Here is a 20,836-nt window from a genome sequence, read left to right on the forward strand (position 1 = left end):
ATCTACAAAGGCAATCCCAAGTCCGTATAATGTGGGAGCAAGAGCATACTAAAAAATTCGACAATCTTGTTATTCACAAATTGAACAAAAGACTCCTTCATCCTACTCTTGTCTTAAAACCAATGAAAAAGGTGGAAAGTCTCACCTCAAGCACTTAAAGGGTATTAAAATACTTACTGAAAAAACTCTTGTTTCCTACAAGAAACATATTATCTGACAACCTTCAAATGACTTCAAGGTATTTTTTGGCTTTAGAACTCTCCAACAATGTAAATTTTACATTTGCCTTATTCTGGACGTCACAATGCTAAATAATGAAACCAATCTTAAATAAATGCTAATGTAAGGTCTATTTGGCACTATTGGGCTCGCCGGATTCAACACTTGGTTGCTACCGATGAGGTACTTCACTACTATATCTGGATGTCAAGATGATTCGGTATAGCGATTCTACTTCTCTTGACCTGCACCAATAGTATGCATGCTTAAGTTATTTTATCCATGTCTTTGAATCCATCTTCATTAACCTTATGTGCAATTGATCTGGTCAATGACGTTGCTAATATGGAGGGAGATTCTTGGATCTCTCAATCTACAATTTCCTATTTAGTGCCCTGAGATGTATTACGCGACTTGACTCCTTTGTATATGCTAAGTATCTCATTTTTCCTAAGGATCTCTTTAGATTATATAAACATTCCTATAGCAGTCCTCTCATGTGGCTCTATTACCTTAAAACTCCACTAGCTGTCCGTTGTAGTGCCATTTTTGAATTTAATTGACTCAGTGAAATTAGATTTCTTATGAGATGAAAGCCTCTTGCACTAAGATATGTTCCTCATGTATTGAGTTTGATTTTACCAACTCCCTAGACCTCCACCATTGCACCATTTCCTAAACTCATTGCCTTATTCACACTTGTATGAATGTCTGAAACAACTCTTTGGTACAAACATGCATTGCACAAGTTAAATCGAATACTCGACTTCTCCCAAGGATATAGGCCTAGATCTAGATCTATGCTGTTGAAATGTTTGCCCTTATGTCCATCCTTCCATTTTCTCGTTTTGCATAATTAGTGCATTCCAAATTCAACTTTGAAATGATAGTTTTCTTATTCCTTTAAACAACATATACATTGACTTCAATCGTCATCTCTTGTAGAGTCACCTTGCTTCTTTTGCCAACTAACCATCTCCATAAAAGGATCAAATGAATTAGATAGTAAAGTAATGAATATTTGTACGAAATCATAATCTTAGATCTTCTGCCTTACATTGGTCCACTGATTTATAAGGTATGGAATGCATTTAGATGCTTTATTAAAGTCCTTGTCATTTGCCATTTATAACATGTGCAGTGCAATTGCCTTTTGAGATGGACCTGAATAATGATGTTTCCCAACATGATAACATCCCTCCAATCTCTACATAAGCCCTTATGCTATAGTCTGATTGACCATCACATGAACAACACCATCTACATGACATGATGCCATTGACTTTTTTTTTCGTTTCCATCATCTCTTGATTGCTTTTGTCACACCTTGCACTAGCTAGGCATGCTGTGAAGCTAGTTTCATTTACTGTACATAAACTGCAATAATGTCAGAGCAAGAGTATACACAACCTAACCAAACTAACTAAATTAATATATTTGAAGAAATTCCATTGGTACTGTTCCGCTGAGTTAAAGCAAACCCTAATTTCATAAGAAACCCTAATTTTTCTGCCGTCATCCCTGTTCCCTTTCTCCTGCGCGTCTGTGGCGCTGCTCCATTGTGCAGACCGACCGACGCTGCCGCAACGCGAGCTGCCGATGCTGTGTCCTCTCATTTCCGCCACCTCCAAGGAGATCCAGGAAATCCACCCTTCTTCACGCGCCACCTCCGCCGCCCGCTAGCTTGGCGAGATCCTCTGCCTCGGCGTCGCCTTCGTGCTCTAGTTCGCGATTCTCCTTGCCACAGCCGCTCGCTCGCGATTCTCCTCGCCGCGCTCTCCACCACCTCCAAGATCGCGCCCCGCAGCCCCTTTCCGGGTCAACGCAGAATCTCCCTCCCTTGTCGCGCCTCCCTTGCCGTGACAAGCTCTCACAGGTGTCGTCGAATCTAGCTAGGGTTCGCAACGGTCCGCAGAATCTTCTTGCCCTTTCTTGCCACAATCTCGCAATCTTCCTCCTCTCCTGGACCCACCGCGCTGCACGGCGCACCTTGCATTCCAGCCTACTCTCCGGCATCCATCAGTGTCGTCCACCCGTGCTGGTCCTGCAAGTTCATCAGCGTCGTCCGAAGTCCTCAGCCTTTCTTCGCAGTTCTTAATACCTGGGCGACTCTCCTCCGTCCAAAGTCTTGACGATGCCTCCTTCTTTTCCTGTTGACTCGTCAGCTTTGGTCTCTCGACACAACAATATACCTCCACCTTACAAGGGTGGCAAAAGACGTCCTTGGTGTGATCATTGATCGAGACACACGATTGATAAGTGCCGGAGTCTACATGGTCGACCTCCTCGCGCTGCTTAGATCGTTCAGAGTTCTGTTGCTTCTTCAGCTTTTGCTTCACAGTTAACACCGACGCCGATCCCACTACCTTCCTATAATGACTTTCTGAAATGGTTTGAGGATTGCCAGACTTCTGATTCCACTGCTACTATTGCACATGCTGGTAATTCCTTTGTTGGCATATCTCGTTCTTCAGGTCCTTGGGTTCTTGATTCTGGGGCCACCGATCATATCACTGGTAATAAATCCCTATTTTCTTCTCTCACTACTTCCGGTTATTTACCAATGGTCACCATGGCCAATGGTTGCCAAACTCAGTCCCAGGGTATTGGTATTGTTCATCCATCTCCGTCTCTTTCCATTCATAATGTTCTTTATGTTCCCGGAGCTTCCTTTAATTTATTGTCAATAAGTCAACTTACTCGGTCTCTTGATTGTGTCGTTTCTTTTACTAAAACGTTTGTTTCCTTATAGGACCAGAGTACAGGGAGGATGATTGGCTTCGGATGTGAGTCTCATGGTCTATATCGGCTTTAACAACCCTCTCTTGTTGGTTCGGCGGCGGCATCTCCACTTCTTATTCATGCTTAGTTGGGACATCCAGGTCTTGATAAGTTGAAACAATTATATCCTAGTCTTTCTCAGAGTTTTTGTCTTGTGAGTCGTGTCAGTTAGGTAAGCATGTTCATAGTTCTTTTTCTCCTCGCATTGAGAGTCGAGCTACGTCTTCTTTTGCTTTGGTTCATTTTGATGTTTAGGGTCCGAGTCATGTTTCTTCTACGTTGGAGTCAAGGTATTCTGTTACTTTTATAGACGATTTTTCCCATTGTACATGGTTATATCTGATGAAAAATCGTTCAGAATTATTTTCTATTTTTGAATCTTTTTTTTTCATGAAATAAAAACTCAATTTGGTACTTCCCTTCGAACTTTGCAAAGTGATAATGCATGCGAGTATTTATCTACTCAGTTCTGTACCTTCTTGGCATCTCATGGTGTGTTGCATCATACGTCTTGCCCTCATACCTCTCAACAAAATGGGGTCATATAACCTAAGAATCGTCATCTCCTTGAGACCATCCGGACTCTTCTTCTCCATTCTCATGTTCCTCTTCAGTTTTAGGGTGACGTCGTACTTACTGCATGTTATCTCATCAATCGCATGCCTTCCTCCACTCTCCAGGGTAAAATACCTCATCATGTACTTTATCCTCATCAGTCTCTTCATCCTTTACCACCTAGGGTCTTTAGTTCTATATGTTTTGCTCATGTTCTTGATCCCGACATTGACAAACTCTCTCCCCGGTCTCATAAGTGTGTCTTCCTTGGGTATCCACGGTCTCAGAAAAGGTACAAGTGTTATTCCCCTACTCTCCGTCAGTACTTTATCTTTGCTGATGTCACGTTTTTTGACTTGGTCCCATTTTTTGGGCCTCACGCATCTCCATCCGAGTTTTCTCCTTCTCCAACTGTACCAGTGACTATCTTTTGTCCTCCGGAGGAGTCTCTATCAGCTCCGGCCTTGTCTCCTCCTTTGCAGGTTTATCAGCGTCGTCCTCGTCCTATTTTGCCTCCGCCCTGCAATGACACTACCGAAAACACATCTTTGGAGTCAAGTTCTTTGCCTCTTCTTCCGATCCTATTCTGAGTTTGATATTCCCATTGTACTTCGAAAAGGTATACGTTCCACTCGTAATCCTTCTCCTCATTATGTTTCTTTGAGCTATCATCGTCTTTCTCCTTCCAATTATTCTTGTCTTTCTTCCATGTCGTCTGTTTCTCTTCCAAAGACTGCAGGTGATGCCTTTGTCCATCCAGGATAGAAACAGGCTATGCTTGATGAAATGAGTGTCTTACAGAGCAGTGAGACTTAGAACCTCGTTCCTCTACCACCTGGGAAGTCAGTAGTTGGTTGTCGATGGATGTTTACGGTGAAAGTTGGTACAGACGGCACGGTTGATCGACTTAAGGCTCGTCTCATCGCTAAAGGCTATACTCAGGTATTTGGATTGGATTATGGGGACACTTTTTCTCCTATTGCCAAGATGTCTTTTGTGCGTCTATTCCTGTCCATTGCTGCAATTCACCATTGACCCCTTTATCAGTTAGACATAAAAAATGCATTCTTACATGGTGACCTGCTCGAGAAAGTCTACATGGAGCAACCTCCCTGTTTGGTTGCTCAGGGGGAAGTCTTCTGGTCTTGTATGTCGCTTGCGGAAATCTTTATATGGTCTCAAGCAGTCACCCAGAGCATGGTTCAGTAGATTTAGTACTGTAATTCAACAGTTTGGCATGACTCGAAGCGAGGCTGATCATTTTGTCTTTTATCGCCACTCATCTACTGGTTGCTTGTACATAGTGGTTTATGTTGATGATATTGTCATCACAACTAGTGATCATCTCGGGATTTCACAAGTGAAACAACATCTTTTCAAACATTTCTAGATAAAGGATCTCGGCAAACTCAAATATTTTCTAGGGATAGAAGTAGCACAGTCTAAAGATGGGATCATCATATCCTAAAGGAAGTATGCAATGGATATTCTGGAAGAAACAGAAATGTTAAACTCAAAGACAGTTGACAATCCCATGGATCCTAATGTCAAGCTCCTGCCAAATCAAGGTCAGATCCTGAACGGTACAGGCGATTAGTAGGGAAACTAAGCTATCTTACTGTCACTCGTCCGGATATCTTATTTGCAGTAAGTGTAGTAAGTCAATTTCTCAACTCTCCGTGCAAAGAACATTGGGATGTCGTGACTCGCATTATTCGATATATCAGGGGTGCACCAGGAAAGGGTCTTCTATATGAAGACAAAGGACAAACTCGAGTTGTGGGATATTCTGATGCAGATTAGGCAAGATCTCTCTCTGATAGAAGATCTACTTTTGGATTTTGTATATTTGTCGGAGGTAACCTTGTTTTTTGGAAAAGCAAAAAGCAGAATGTTGTGGCAAGATCCAATGCAGAGGCAGAATATCGAGCTATGGTTATAGCCAGTCAAGAACTTATATGGCTAAAATAGTTGCTTCAGGAACTAAGGTTTGGAGAGGTTATACAAATGTCACTCATATGTGACAACCATGCTGCTATGCATATTGTCTCAAATCCAGTTTTCCATGAGAGGACAAAGCATATTGAAGTTGACTATCACTTTGCCACAGAGAAAGTCATATCTGCTAGTTTTGTCAACTCACATGATCAGCTAGCAGATATATTCACTAAGTCACTGAGAGGTCCCCGAATTGACTACATATGTAACAAGCTTGGTTCATATGATCTATATTCTCCGAGGGGGAGTATTAGAATATGTAAATATATAGGGGTATTTCTATAATTATGTTGTATATCTTCTTTCCTATAAAAAGCCTAACTCGTGGTATCCAAGACACGAGATTTTGTTTTCCTTTTAACAGATACCATGCACACATCTTAGTAAATAACTTGGAGGTTAAAAACTCTAGAATGTGAGCGTAAAAAACAAAGTGAGTATAAGAGAGAAGTCCATGGTGTGAAATAGTATATTTCACAACAGAATCCATTCAACAATCATCATTTTTTGCACTTGACCTCATTAATCTTTTTTTATAATTTTTTCTTAAATTCTCATAAATGTTTTTATCATTTCTCGTATTTCCTCTCTTATACTCTTACAAGTATTCCATTTTATATTTATGAGGGGATATGTTATTCACATTACATAGGGCAAACAACTTACAATTTGCCTAGTAGAATATGCATTGCATATAGAGATGAACGATCCGTAATTCACTTGGAATGAAGTGCATAAAAAATATAGATAAGTATAAATAGGTCGAATGACTTGCAATCCACTCGATATAGATGCATCGATATAGATGCATTGTATATATATAAGGTGAACAACCCACAATCCACCCTCCCGATACAAGAATACATCATATATAAATATAAAATATAGAGTGAATAACTTGCAATCCACTCAAAATGCACCTTACAAAAGGAAAGGGTGCACAACTAGTAATCCACCTAGTGACAACAACTTTTCATATAAAATGATAGAAATCTACAAATGTGTGAAAGACCCAAGTGCCCTTTTTTACTGCGAAACCAATACTCTATAATATTAACAATTTATTTGTTTTATTAATTCAATAAACAGTCACATTGCTCCTTTAAAGTGCGGAGGTGAAATTCTAAGATATAAGGGTTGCATTCATTATGCCATTAATTTAGTAAAAATAATCACATAGTTCTTTTAGTACACAAAATCAAAGCTCTATGATACATATAGTGCACTGTATTCATTGATTTGCTAATTTACTATAACTAATTTAGTCACATAATCCTTTGAGAGTGAAGTTGAAGATCTGCATAATCAATGTTGCATTCATTTTATTGTTAATTGAGTATAAGTAATGATGCAACTCCTTTAGAGTGCACAGCTGAAGCTCTATGCTAAAGGTGGTTCATTTATGGATTTTTTTCTTTAATATAAATAGTCACAGAACTTGTTTCAGAGCATTGAGCCGAAGCTCTATGATAACAGTAATGGATTCATTGTTTTATTGTTTGGTAGGCAAAGTTATGCTTTAATCCATAAATTTACTGTGTACATATTATCTCTTATTAATTAACTTATCATCAACAGTTGTCATCAAAACATGCCAATATGGATAGTCAATTATGAATATCAAAAAAATTAAGTAATGTGGAAGCACATATCAAGCAATAAGAGTAGAGACAATTACTGAAATAATTCTCTTTTCCAAAAAATTTAGAATTATATTATCTACTTTCATAAATTTAATCATTCACAAGGTAAATGTAATGAAATAAGCAAATTTTGCCACCTTATGGAAGAACCTTCTAAAGTGACACTAGCATGACAACACAATGCATCACTGCTCAAATCTATAAGATATAAATGAGAACATCAATTTTATATAACTTTACAACATGACATGGTGAATAAGCTTACTTTATGACTACGCCTCTAGGAGAGGTAATCAAATGCTTTCTCTAATCCTTGAAACTCATGTCATATTCTCCCTGAAAGCCAATATGAAATCAAGTTTGATTCTTGCCATATGGCTTCTTAACGCTCAATCACTACAAAAATTGTTGCTCACAAAGGAGTCAATTTAGGGTTGTGATTGTTGATGTGAATGGAGATGGCAGGTCCTTTTTTAGTCCAAGATAGTGCCTATTGCTATGGTTTGAAATTTTGTACCGTGCTTGGTGAAGCAGTCAAAACGTATCATTTTGGTAAATCATCGAAACACGATACCACTTGGCACTAAGATTTACAATCTTGAAATTGTGCTGACGTTCCGATGTATGATGCTGGTGACAGATTAGGTTGAAGGAGGAAGGAGATGAAGCAAAGGAAGGGGATATTGTTTGTGTTGAGTGAGATTGAATTTTGATAATTTATCAGAATGATATGTTTTGACTATTTCTCTTGGTATGGTATAAGATTTAAAACCATATTCTACACATATAGTGTCTCCTTCCTATGCTTCATCTCCTTCCTTCAATAACTCTAATTCATTATCAACACCGTGCATCAACTCATCGATACGATATCGAAACAATATCATTCAGTTAAAGATCAAAACTTTGGCACAACTTAGATTTTGAACCTTGATTGCTACAATTGGTAGCTATGAAAAAGAGGAACAAACATGGAAGCTTTTGTCAGAAAATTCACTCTACACATAGTAGAGCTAATAGAGGACAAAGAAGAGGTTGAGGGAGGAGGCAGAATCAACAATGATTATGGTAACCAACAACAAAATCATTATCAAGAGAGTTTTTTTTTTTTTTTTTCAGTTGACACTAGGTATTCACCTTATGCCAACTAATCTTGGGTGACCGGTCCAATGGAAATTTTCTACTACCATCGGGGTAAATCGGGAAGCGCTCGCAGTGGGCGGCCCATTAGCCCAATGTTCTTAGTTCAACTGCCCATTAAGGGAAATTCATCCATTAATTCGTCGAGGCTGAGACTCGGTTCTTAGATGTCTGGGAAACTGAGAAAGCGCCGCACCATTTCCTCGGGGGCACGAGAGTTATTTTCAAAGAAGAGATAGAGGACATATAGGTCGCCATTTAATAACTTATAAAACAAAGTCAGTGGACTTGTTGAATGTATGCATATCATAGTAAAGTGGAGATCAAACTAACTTTGTAGAAAAAGAAAAAAGAAGTGTCTTTTCATGGTGTGTCATCCAAATGAAAGAGAATTCCACCTATTCTATTGCTATTGTTCTTTTCGTGCTTGAGTTAAAGACCAATTTGCTTTGTGTGGGCCAATTACAAGAAAAAGGTAAAGGTAAGGGAATTTTTTTTTAATCAAATATGGAGTATGTTTAATTCAAGATGCAAAGTTGAGCTTAATAACTCAAGTTAACACATAGTTATTTAAGGTATGAAGTGCCCAAAAACGCATAGGTGATATGGGGCTTGAGGTGCACGCCTTACTGAAGTAAGGCCTTTGGGTATAAATTTATACAATTCAAACTTATATAGACAATTTTTGCCAACATATTTCACTAACAAAGTTATAATTCATAAACTATTAAATAATAATGTAAATATAAAATTTACTAACATTCAAATATTGAAATGGTTTATCTTCATAATCAAAATCAAACTTCAAATATTGAGGAGCCATGCAGAGAGAAATAAGTTTGCAAGGGAAGTTGACGTTCATTTTCTAGGGGAGAGGAAGAGTCACTCAAGAAAAATGTGTAGTATGCATGCAACCTAATTAAAGGTTGATGTTCATTTTCTAGGGAGAGGAAGAGTCATGTTAGAAAAATGTGTCACATGCATATAACCTAATTAATTTAAAGGGTAATTAAAGGTATCGGTTGGGCTTTAAATTTTTTTTCACTTCAATAAGGCGAGGGAAATTTCACCTTAAGCGCGCCTTAACCTCTCGAAAGGCACGCCCTTAAGCGCGCTTCTTTCAAGTATTGCGCCTAGGTTACTACCCAGGCGCAAATGCACTTTTCACAACTATGAGGTAACATAATAAAAAATTTTATATTCCTACTTTATCTCTACACTACATCTCATTTATGTTTTTCACCAAAATTAGAGGATAAGACATGACTTTGACACTTCAACTATGATTATCTAAATTTTGGTGAATTGAAAATGTTGCAACAAAAGAACATGGTGATTGGTGTTCCTCAAATTGCAATTCCTTCTCAAATTTGTGAAGAATATATTGTTAGCAAATAACATTGTAATCAATTCTCATAAGAAAATATCTTGGAAAGTGAAGGCGACATTGGAGTTGTCCTTTTCGATATTTGTAGGACAATAACACCACGTTATAATGGAGGCAAAGAATATATTATTATGATTGTAGTTGCAAAATTTTTGTGCAAGAAAAATTTGAAGCTTTTGAAGCATTTAAAAGCTATAAAGTACTTGTTGAGAAAGAAGTTAACAACCTATTAAAGTTCTTTGTATAGATTGTGGTGGAGAATACAACTCACAATAATATATAAGTTTTTGAGAAAATTATGGAATCAAAAGATAGCTTACAACACACTATACACCACAACTGATTGATATATGCGAGAGGAAAAATTACACTATCATGAATATGGTGAAAAACCTTTTGACAACAAGTAGTTTTCCAAAAGGTTTTTGGCTAGAAGTGTTGGGTGCTACTTGAAATACCGTTCTGTTTCCCTATAAAAAAAATTTATACAAGCACAGAACTTTTCCTAGCAACCCATGTGCTCTTCAGAAGTTAAACTTGGATTGGAAACGAAACTTAACATTTTTACTCCAAGTTCGTTCTTCAAAGTTAAACTTGGAATGGAAACGAAACTTAACATTTTTACTCTAAGTTCAACCCTTGTGTTCTTCAGAAGTTAAACCATATTACAGAAGTTGATTAAATATCTATTTCAAGGATTGACTTCCAGGTCGTTGGCGAGACACTAGGCCTTCTTGGTTATGAGATCATCCACCACTTCCTAGACAAAGTCTCTCAAAGAAATTGAATATTTAAACTTCTCACAGTAACCTTAGGTTTAACTACAGAGACCTCAATCAAAGCACAAGATCGAAACACAAAATCGAAGCACAAAAACGAAAATACGAAATCGCTAGCCTCTTGTGTTGGTATTTCAGGATCCATACAAAGAAAACAAAACTAGTTGTGCTGCGGAATAAATAACTAGTTGTATCTTTCTTCGTAGACAAAGACCTCTTGATCTTTTGTCGTATTCCTCACCTCTTCTTAGACATCGTGTGGGCAACGATCTGCCAAGACAAAAACACCCGAACCCTTTTTGTTTCCAAGCCGCCTACCACAAAAGGATGCAAAGAAAGGAACGCCTCCTTCTTCTTCTTCGCCTCCAAATCGCTGGCCACCAAGGTGCTTCGTCTCTTTGTTTTCTTTTCCTCCAAGCTCCGGCCACCAAGAGAAGATGGGGCGCCGACCCTAGAGGGAAGAAAAGGGAAGAAGAAAAGAAGTGGGGCGCCGACCCTAGAGGAAAGAAAAGAAAGAATCGGGTGCCGACCTTAAGGGAAAGGAGAGAGTTTTTGGTTGTGGAGAAAACTTATCAATTCTTAATTGATTGATTTTTGTGGCATAACCTCCTCTCCTTTTATAACCCTTTGCCCCAGATAAAAAAGGAGAAATAGTAATAGATTTTTGTTTAGAAAAAATCTTTAGAAAAGAATTAACATAATTCTTTTTAGAAAAATTTCTTAAGAAAGAATTAGTATAATTCTTTTTAGAAAATTTCTAAGAAAGAATCAACATAATTCTTTTTAGAAAAATCTTTAGGAAAGAATTAACATAATTCTTTTTAAAAAATTTCTTAGGAAAGAATTAATGTAATTCTTTTTAGAAAATTTCTAAGAAAGAATCAACGTAATTCTTTTTAAAAAAATCTCTAATTCTGTTGAGAAAAAAATCTCCTCCTTTTTTTTTCTTTTGGTTTGGTCGGACCCTTGCTTGCACCAAGCAGGCTTGGTCGGCCCCTCTTGGGTAAGCAAGGCTTGCCGGCCCCCTTGCTCCAAGCAAGGATGTGGCCGACCCATTCTTGGGTAATAAGTAAACTGGGTGAATGCGAGGCTTTATAGAGGCTATAACAGGGACCAAGAGGAGGAATTTGTTTTGGCCTCCCGATGGACTTGAGCTTCCGTGTTCGCTCGAACACCCAACTCAAGTTCATCAATAATAACTCATACCACTAAAGAGTTATTATTGAACTACCGCACCAATCTCATATTACAATATGAGCTCCTTCTTATCATGAGTGTGTTAGTCTCCCTGTATTTAAGATATCGTATGCCCGTTAATTAAATGAGTTACTGACAACTCACTTAATTAACATCTAGCTCCAAGAGTAGTACCACTCAACCTTATTATCATGTCGGACTAAGTCTACCTGTAGGGTTTACATGATAATCCTTATGAGCTCCTCAAGGGGACATCATCAACCTAGATTACTAGGACACAGTTTCCTTTTATAATCAACAACACACCATATAAATAATATTATTTCCCAACTTATCGGGCCTATTGATTTAACTGAATAAATCTCACCCTTTGATAAATTAAAGAAATAAATACTAAGTATATGTGTTTGTTATTATATCGGGATTAAGAGTACGCACATCCATAATAACAGAGGTTTTGTTCTTTTATGCAATCAGTATAAAAAGAAACAACATCAAATGGTCCTACTCAATACACACATAGTGTACTAGTGTAATTTTATAGTCAAGATAAATTAATATCAAATTACACTACAACCATTCCAATGGTTTGTCCCTATCCATCTTGGTCGTGAGCTACTATTTATAATTTATAAGGAACTGATAACATGATCTTCTGTGTGGCTCCACACACCATGTTATCTGCAATATAAATTAAATGGACAACTGCATTTAACTAAATGTAGACATTTGACCATTGTGATTCTCATTTCAAAATAAATGTTCATAAAAAAGCTAGACTTTTAGTATACATCCTAACAAGAAGTAGTTAATTGGAGCATTCATGTATTATATAGAAGTCACACTTTCTATCCAAAATATGACACTAGTGGAAGCATGGAGTGGAAGAAAACCTTTGGTTGGTTATTTTCAGATTTTTAAGTGCATTGCCTATTCCCATATTTCAATGAAAAGAGAAAGAAGCTACACAATAAAGGTGAAAAATGCATTTTCTTTGTTATAGTAATACGTAAAAAGCTTATCAATTATATTATTCTACCACCATGAAATTTTTTATTAGCTGTGATGTAGTATTTGATGAAAAAGCTAGTTGGTTATGGAATTCAAATGATGTTAAAGAAAATATTTCTGTAGGTTTTGATGATGATGAGAAAGAGAAGCAACTTACAAAAATGAGCAAAAAGAGGAAGCCACTTGAATATTCCAATAATTGATCAAAATCTACTTGCAATTGAATCACAAAGGTCACCACATGTTCAAAGAGGAAGAACAACATAGATGCCCTCGGGCAGGGTTGAGTTGGCTAGTGTGAGACATAGTTGTTAGTGTTAGAATAAGTAAAAGGGTATTTGTGTCTTTTGGTGTATATCTTCTTTTCTATATAAAGGCATAACACGAGATTTTAGGTTTTGCTTTGAACATGGTATCAGAGCCAAAACCCTAATTTCTTTTTCTCTTCCCCGCGCCGAATTCCTGTGCCCTAGTTTTCCTGTTCTCTCGTGCTTAGTCGGTACGACCAATACCTCCCGACGCCTTCTTCTCGCGTCGACCACACCTTCTTACCGCACGGAGTTCGCGCCGCACCCACCTCCAAGAGAATCTCTTCTTTGACGGAGCCGCCGCACCCACTCTCCCTCCGCCTCTGTTGCTGCCCTCGTCGGTGGAGTTAGCCGCGTTGAGGAGGACGAGGAGAACATCGACCCGGCCCTCGGGCGCGCCTGCGCTGCTGACCACGCCCTCTTCTCAGGTACGGCTGTTCTGAATACCTCTGGTGGTCGAGTCGTTGAGGATCCCTAGCCAGTGACGTGGTCTTCCTCCGCGTCACTGCCGCCGCTGCTGCGATCTCGATCTCTTCGCCTCAAGTGCACCATCTGTATCTCCTTCCGCTTCTTTGCGCTGTACCCAGTGACCAGAAGAAGCACCTCCTGCTTCTCAAGTGCCAGCATGCCGGCTGGAATCCAACTCCAGCTGCCCTCTTCGCCGACGCCACGCTGATTTCCTCTGCGTCACCAACAACCCCTCTCTTCTAGCATAAGCAGGCTCACTTCGTATATTCCAACAGCCGGGTTCACAGTTCTATTCATGACTACATCTGGTGCCCCAAAACCAGATACCTCAATCTTTACCAACCATATCACTGCACCTCTCTCTCCCGAGCAGTTGGATGGTAAAAATTATATCTCTTGGGCATCTCACATTGAGTTTTGGCTTGTTGGACAGGGTTATGAGACACATCTCACTCAAATTGAAGAAGATGTTCAAGACGTCGATCATCCTCTGTGGAAGAAGGTCGACGCTCAATTATGTTGTATTATCCGAGCCACCATCCATCCATCTCTTAGGAATGTCTTCCGTACTCACAAAACCTGCAAAGCTGTTGGACACAAGCTCAACAACTCTTTACAAACACCTCTCGACGACTCTATCAAGTTTGTGAAGATCTCATGACCATCCTCAGCGCCAATCAGATTAAGGATTCAATGTCAACTTATCTAGGTTCAGTTTCTAGCCTTCTTTGTGACTTCAATGAACTGCTCCCACCTGCGACCGATCCTGTTGAAGAGCTTGACGATGTCTTTGGCTTTATATTGACTCGTCGGCATTATTCTCTCGACGTGATCAGATCTTGGGCAGTCCCACGAAGCTACCATGGAAAATACCGGGCGACTCTTCTCCGTGTCCCGACCAAAGTCTTGACGATGCCTTCTTCCGTTCCTGCTGACTCGTCAGCTTTGGTCTCTCGACACAAAGGACCTCCACCTCGCAAGGGTGGCAAAGGACGTCCTTGGTGTGATCATTGCCACCGACCGGGACACACGATTGATAAATGCCGGAGTCTACATGGTCGCCCTCCTCGCGCTGCTCAATCGTTCGAGTTCGTTACTTCTTCAGCTTCCACTTCACGGTTAACACCGATTCGACTTCAACACCTTCTTATAACGACTTTTGAAATGGTTTGAGGATCGACAGGCTTCTGGTTCCACTGCTACCATTGCAGACGCTGGTACTTCCTTTCTGGCATATCTCGTTCTTTGGATCCTTGGGTTCTTGATTCTGGGGCCACTGATCATATCACTGGTAATAAATCCCTTTTTTCTTCTCTCACTACTTCCGGTTATTTACCAATGGTCACCATGGCCAATGGTTCCCAAACTCAGTCTCAGGGTATTGGTATTGTTCATCCTTCTCCGTCTCTTTCCATTCATAATGTTCTTTATGTTCCCGGAGCTTCCTTTAATTTATTGTCGATAAGTCAACTTACTCGGTCTCTTGATTGTGTTGTTTCTTTTACTAAAACGTTTGTTTCCTTACAGGACCGGAGTACGGGGAGGATGATTGGCTTCGGATGTGAATCTCATGGTCTATATCGGCTTCAACAACCCTCTTTTGTTAGTTCGGCGGCGGCATCTCCACTTCTTATTCATGCTCAGTTGGGACATCCAGGTCTTAATAAGTTGAAACAGTTACATCCTAGTCTTTCTCACTTAGAGTCTTTATCTTGTGCGTCGTGTCAATTAGGTAAGCATGTTCGTAGTTCTTTTTCTCCTTGTATTGAGAGTCAGGCTATGTCTCCTTTTGCTTTGGTTCATTCTGATGTTTGGGGTCCGAGTCGTGTTTCTTCTACAATGGGGTCAAGGTATTTTGTTACTTTTATAAACGATTTTTCCCGTTGTACATGGTTATATCTAATGAAGGATCGTTCAGAATTGTTTTCTATTTTTGAATCCTTTTTCCTTGAAATAAAAACTCAATTTGGTACTTCCCTTCGAACTTTACAAAGTGATAATGCACGCGAGTATTTGTCTACTTAGTTTCGTATCTTCTTGACATCTCATGGTGTGTTGTATCGCACGTCTTGCCCTCATACCCCTCAACAGAATGGGGTTGCAGAACGCAAGAATCGTCACCTCCTTGAGACCACTCGGACTCTTCTTCTCCATTCTCATGTCCCTCATCAGTTTTGGGGTGATGTCGTACTTACTGCGTGTTATCTCATCAATTGCATGCCTTCATCCACTCTCCAGGGTAAAATACCTCATCAGGTACTTTATCCACAACAGTCCCTTCATCCTCTACCACCTCGGGTCTTTGGTTCTATTTGTTTTGCTCATGCACTTGATCCCGGCATTGACAAACTATTTCCTCGGTCTCATAAGTGTGTCTTCTTTGGGTACCCATGGTCTCAGAAAGGGTACAAGTGTTATTCCCCTACTCTTCGTCGGTACTTCATCTCTGTTGATGTCACATTCTTTGAGTCGGTTTCTTTTTTCGGTCCTTCCGCTTCACAGGCCGAGGTTTCCCCCCTCTCCACCTGCACTAGTGACTATCTTTTATCCTCCGGAGGCGCCTCTATCACCTCCAACCTCGTCTCCTTCTTTGCAGGTTTATTAGCGTCGTCCTCGTTCTGCTTTGCCGGCGACCAACACTGACACTGCTGTGGGCACATCTTTGGAGCCAAGTCCTTCGTCGTTTCCTCTGGTCCCATCTCTTGACTCTGATGTTCCTATTGCACTTCGAAAGGGTATGCGTTCCACTCGTAATCCTTCTCCTCACTATGTTTCTTTAAGCTATCATCGTCTTTCCCCATCCTATTATTATTGTCTGTCTTCCTTGTCGTTTGTTTCTGTTCCAAAGACTGCAGGTGATGCCTTTGCCCATCCAGGATGGAAACAGGCTATGCTTGATGAAATGAGTGCCCTAGAGCAGTGAGACTTGGGACCTCATTCCTCTACCTCCTGGGAAGTCAGTGGTTGGTTGTCGATGGGTGTTTACGGTGAAAGTTGGTGTAGACGGCACGATTGATCGGCTTAAGGCTCGTCTTGTCGCTAAAGGCTATACTCAGGTATTTGGATTGGATTATGGCGACACCTTTTCTCCTGTTGCCAAGATGTCCTCTGTGCGTCTTTTTCTGTCTATTGGAAGGCAATTGTGCTTAGACATAGAGCCTTAAAAGAATAATACTTGGAAGATGTTACACTGCCAACAGGGAAAAGGACTGTGGGATTAAGTGGGTTTTCACCATGGAAATCTTTATACGGTCTCAAGCAATCACCGAGAGCTTGGTTTGAGAAATTTACTCAATCAGTCAAGAAGCCAAGAGAGGCTGATCATTCTGTTTTTTATCGCCACTCATCTACTGGTTGCATCTATGTAGTGGTTTATGTTGATGATATTTTTTGTAATGATCATCTTGGAATTTCACAAGTAAAACAACATCTTTTCAAACATTTCCAGATCAAAGATCTCGGCAAACTCAAATATTTTCTAGGGATAGAAGTGACACAGTCTAAAGATGGGATCATTATATCCCAAAGGAAGTATGCAATGGATATTCTGGAAGAAACAGGAATGTTAAACTCAAACAATTGACAATCCCATGGATCCTAATGTCAAGCTCCTACCAAATCGTGGGGAGCTCTTTCAGATCCCGAACTGACAAAGCGATTGGTAGGGAAATTAAGCTACCCATCACACTGCTCGGATATCTCATTCGCAGTGAGTGTAGTAAGTCGCTTTAGCTCTCCATGCAAAGAACATTGGGATGCAGTGACTCGCATTGTTCGATATATCAGGGGTGCACCAGGAAAGGGTCTTTTATATTAAGACAAAGGACATACTCAAGTCGTAGGGTATTCTGATGCAGATTGGGCAGGATCTCCCTCTGATAGAAGGTCTACTTCTGGATTTTGTATATTTGTCGGAGGTGACCTTATTTCTTGGAAAAGCAAAAAACAGAATGAGAGGCAAGATATCGAGCTATGGCTATTGCTAGTCAAGAACTTATATGGTTAAAACAGTTGCTTCAGGAACTAAGGTTTGAAGAGATTACACAAATGTCACTCATATGTGACAACCAAGCCGCTATGCATATTGCCTCAAATCCGTTCTTCCATGAGAGAACAAAGCATATTGAAGTTGACTGTCACTTTGTCAGAGAGAAAGTCATATCTAGAGAAATATCTACTAGTTTTGTCAACTCAAATGATCAACTAGCAGATATATTCACTAAATCACTTAGAGGTCCCTGGATTGACTACATATGTAACAAGCTTGGTGTATATGATCTATATTCTTAAGCTTGAGGGGGAGTGTTAGAATAAGTAAAAGGATATTTGTGTCTTTTGGTGTATATCTTCTTTTCTATATAAAGGCCTAACTCGTGGGGTTCCTATAACACGAGATTTTAGGTTTTGCTTTGAACAATTAGCATAGGGTAAGGGTTTGAATCTCGACAAAATCGAAGAAAAAAATCCCTCCCCACACTAGCCAAAGTTTCCCGATTTACCTCCTCACAGATGGTCGTGGGGTCGACCGTGTGGGGTCGCTGGGGTGACAGATTCCACCTTTTGTTACCAAAAAGAACAACATAGATGACTAATTATGAGTTGACTAGAATTAACCAAGATGATAATTCACTTACACATTTTACTTTGTTTCTAGAGTATGACACTAAATTTAACAATCTATCTTTCAGTTGGATGTCAACATTCCTTTATGGAGATTTAAAAGAAGAGGTATTTATCGATTAACCCCTAGTTATGTGAAACTTGTTAATGAGCATAAAGTCTATAAGTTAAAGAAAACTCTATTTGGATTAAAACAAGCCCAGTGAGCTTGGTATAATTGTAAAGAATCTTATTTTTTGAAGGACGGATTTCAAAAATGCCCTTATCAACATACCCTTTTCACATTGAAAATGAAGGGAAGTGGCTAATAGTTTGTTTATATGTAGATACTTAATCTACACAGGAAATAATACATGTATATTTGAAAATTTAAAAAAAATCACGATGACTGAATTTGAGATGTTAGATCTTGGTATAGTGCATTACTTCCTTGGCATTGAAGTGGTGCAAGTTTCTCTGCAGATAAATTTTTCTCTCAAAAAAGGTGTGTGTAAGAAATCTTGGATAGGATTCAGATGACTTAGATGACTTGTAAGGACTCCATTTGAATTTGGAGTAAAGCTCAACAAAGATATTGTAGGAAAGATGGTTGACGACACTTTTTACAAAGTGGAGAGTTTAATGTACTTAACAACAAGATACATGTTGTAAGTATTAGTAGGCACATAGATTGTCTAAGATTCATCTCTTGGTTGCAAAAAGAATTTTAAGTACTTGCAAGGTACTAAGGAGTTTTGATTGTTCTACAAGAAAAGAGAAAAGACAATCTCAAATAGTGATTCTGCATGAGATTTAGATGATCGAAAAAGCACATCTGGGTCATCTAGGTATGCCTTCATGTTGAGGACTAGAGCTATTTCATGGTCATCAAAGACACAATCTATTATTGCTTATCAATTGAAATTGAAATTGAATTTGTTAGTGCAACACCTTGTGCCTACCAAGCTATTTGGCTAAAGAAAATCCTTAAAGAATTGTATTTTTAAGAGGATGGATCTACTCAGATTTATTGTGACAATAGTTCAACAAATAAAGCTATAAAAAAATCTAGTGTTACATAGTCGAAGTAAACACATAAGTAAACACATAGATGTCAAATATCATTTTTTGAGGAATCTCACAAATAATGAAGTCATTAATCTTATTTAATGTAGAAGTGAGATCAAATTGTTGAGATACTAACAAAGCCTCTGAATTTTCTTGCATTTCAGAAGCTTAGAAAGTTGGTGTTTTTGCATGGAGTTTCAAAGTTTAACTCATATTAGACTGTCATATGAGGTATTGTTGATAAAATATAATATATAGATGTAGATGTTGACTTGGTCATGGAGTTAATGTGTTCATGATTAAAGGTTAGTGGATGTTAACGTTTGTATGGAGTTAGTGGATTAATATTTGTATTATGGATAAGAGGGTTAATGTTTATATTATGAAGTTAATGGGTTAATGTATGTATTATGGAGTTAATGGTTAGTGGATGAGGAGTTAGTAGGTCAATTGATGTTTATGATTGAAGAGTTAGTGGGGTAATGGTTAAGTTGTTTTAAGATATGCATTAGCCCATAAATAGGTTGTTTGTTCATCAATAAAAAACAATGAGAAAATTTACTCTTGTGCCTTCTCTCTAACCTCAACCATCTACTATTGTTGTGCATTTATGCAAAACTCTTTCATTCTTTCTTAACATTTTTATGTATCACGACAGTAGTCAGAGCTAATTTTACTTGTTACCTACATTACTACTGTCAGAGCTAATTTTACTTGTTACCTATATTACTACTGTCAGGGCTAATTTTACTCGTTACCTACATTACTCAAACTCAGGACAGAGTATCCATATCCATGTTGAATACAAAATTTAGATGTGTGACTTTTTAAAAATAAGGACATGAAGACTCACTAAAAAAGTTCTAAATTTAGGACATGAGTTTGGAGGCACAATTATAATAAAAATTTAAATACTAATATTTGATCAAATATTAGAAAAACTAACTTTCATATGCTATTATGTTTATTATAACTTCTAATATAATCAATAGTTTATTTAATTATATAACTCTTTATTTATTGAACACATATGAATTGTGTTTTCTAACTTATTTAATTCTTTTTTTTTTGAAATAACTTACTACCTTTTAAATTGCATAAAATATGTAAGTGATAACTTATATAAGTTTATAAGTTATATTTATATATAAAGTATATAACATATCAATGTATATTCAATATACCCTACATAACTAATTAATTTATAACCTTTATTTCTCAATGCCCCAACCCTAATCCCACCTCTCACTTTGCTGCTTGTGCTCTTCCTTCCTCTTGATGTGAGCTAAGTTCACCACGTAGTGTCATGAGCATTAAACTTCACCATTGCATTTGACACCATTAAACTCTGAAAATCTCCTTAGTGCAAGTGACATAATTGTATTCTTCTCCTAGACTTGTGTGACGCCATTTAACTCCACTTCTTCCCAGCACAACACGAGAACATGAGTCATAGGTAGGTAATTTTCTTTCATTTTTTTCTTCTTCCGCTTGCTTTCACAGGCGAGTCTCAGTCTCTTATTGCATATCTGCATTTGTGTTATGTTGTATCGACATGGGTATGGTGTGTGTGAATGCTGTGTTCAAGTATCACAACTCATGATGCCCCTCTTCTTCTCGATGCCATTTGCACCATATTGGGCTCCTAGTTGCGACATCTCCAACTCTTGGCAGTGAAGATCC

The 20,836-nt window shown here is 38.6% G+C and overlaps 1 protein-coding gene across 1 annotated transcript in view; it reads left to right on the plus strand.

Moving 5' to 3' along the window:
• LOC122042406 (serine/threonine-protein kinase PBL34-like) overlaps window positions 1–20,836 on the plus strand; it is a 38,688-nt gene that overhangs the window by 1,004 nt on the left and 16,848 nt on the right. The gene's annotated exons all lie outside the window — the stretch shown is intronic.

This window comes from Zingiber officinale, chromosome 2A (genome assembly GCF_018446385.1).
Source record: "Zingiber officinale cultivar Zhangliang chromosome 2A, Zo_v1.1, whole genome shotgun sequence".
Taxonomy (NCBI): Eukaryota; Viridiplantae; Streptophyta; class Magnoliopsida; order Zingiberales; family Zingiberaceae; genus Zingiber; species Zingiber officinale.